The sequence below is a fragment of the Solanum tuberosum genome, unplaced genomic scaffold (genome assembly GCF_000226075.1).
Source record: "Solanum tuberosum cultivar DM 1-3 516 R44 unplaced genomic scaffold, SolTub_3.0 contig01037, whole genome shotgun sequence".
NCBI classification, from domain to species: Eukaryota; Viridiplantae; Streptophyta; class Magnoliopsida; order Solanales; family Solanaceae; genus Solanum; species Solanum tuberosum.
The window spans coordinates 1-1,242 of record NW_006241724.1 but is presented as its reverse complement, the minus strand read 5'-3'; the positions used below and the strand labels follow the sequence as shown (position 1 = coordinate 1,242).

The 1,242-nt window shown below is 29.5% G+C and overlaps 1 long non-coding RNA gene across 1 annotated transcript; it reads left to right on the top strand.

Moving 5' to 3' along the window:
• Positions 1-478: 478 nt before the first annotated feature.
• LOC107059420 (uncharacterized) lies at positions 479-1,242 on the top strand. The gene is made up of 3 exons (XR_001472647.1): positions 479-570; positions 701-815; positions 1,199-1,242. It is a non-coding gene; the product is annotated as an uncharacterized lncRNA (long non-coding RNA).

Below are 1,242 nucleotides of genomic sequence, written 5' to 3'. Positions count from 1 at the left end.
ATTTTGCCTATGTTCTAATTCTTGTTTTTTCGCTATTATTATTTCAGTAAGTTTTTCTTTATAATCGTCATTCTCGCTATTCATTGTATTTTTAAATAGCGAATGTATTTATATTCTATTTTAGATATATTATCTATTAATTGATCTAATTTATCGTTATCAGTTTTTGTGATATTGCGTTCTTTATATTCTGAATATAATTTGTTTAATTTTCTTCTTATTTTTCTTAACTTTCTAATAGTATGTTTCTTACTATGTTTCTTATTATCCATTAGCTCTGATACCATTTTTTCGGTGCGGAATTGGTAGTTGAGGAATTCATGGAAGTGGTAGTGTGGTAAGGTGAGTAATTTATTTTTAAAGATTTTTATTATAATATTCTTTTGCTAAGTGTCTTAATCTTGAATATTATTTTTTTTTTAAAAGAGAGTTTTATTATTTCATATTGTTAGCTGCATTCGAAAATGGAAGTTGTACCTTCCTGTAACAAATATGATATTATTATTTCATGGATTGGCTATGACATGCAACAAATCATGAAAGATCTCGCATTGGAGGTTCAAATAGAAAGTATGTCAACATTGTTGGTTGTTACCTCTCTTTTTACATTATTTTGGGTGATCTATGCTTCTTCTCAGTTTGTCCTGTTATACGGATTAGTAGCTCAAGTATTTTATATATATGATCTGATTGTTAGCAGAGTTCGGAAATGGGAGGTGTAATTGTATGTAAAGAATATGCTATTATTGTTTCATGGATTGACTGCAAGACGCAACAACTCATGGCAGATCTTGCATTAGAGGTTCAGAGAGAAAGTAAGTCAATATTGTTGTTGGTTCTCTCTTTCTATACATTATTTGGGGTGGTCTTTGCTTACTTCTCAAATTTTGTTTTGCTATATGGATCAGTAGCTCAAGTGTTTATATATATATATATATACACATACAAAAAATGGATGTAGATAGTCTACCTGTTTTCATATCTGAAGTAATTATACATTGAGCATCATATCTTAACACGTACTAGCATATTATTAACATGTTTGGTCATCCATATTTTCCCTAGCTTGCAACAAGTGTGGATTAATTTTTCCTTCTCTTTCTTGTGTTGATATCTCCATTATCCATTCTTGCTCTTAATTCAATTTATTGATGGGAAGTACTGTACCGACTAAGTGTATCAACTATTTTGATATCAGTGTCTTACAGGTTCAACAGATAAAATAATAGTTGTAACATCAGC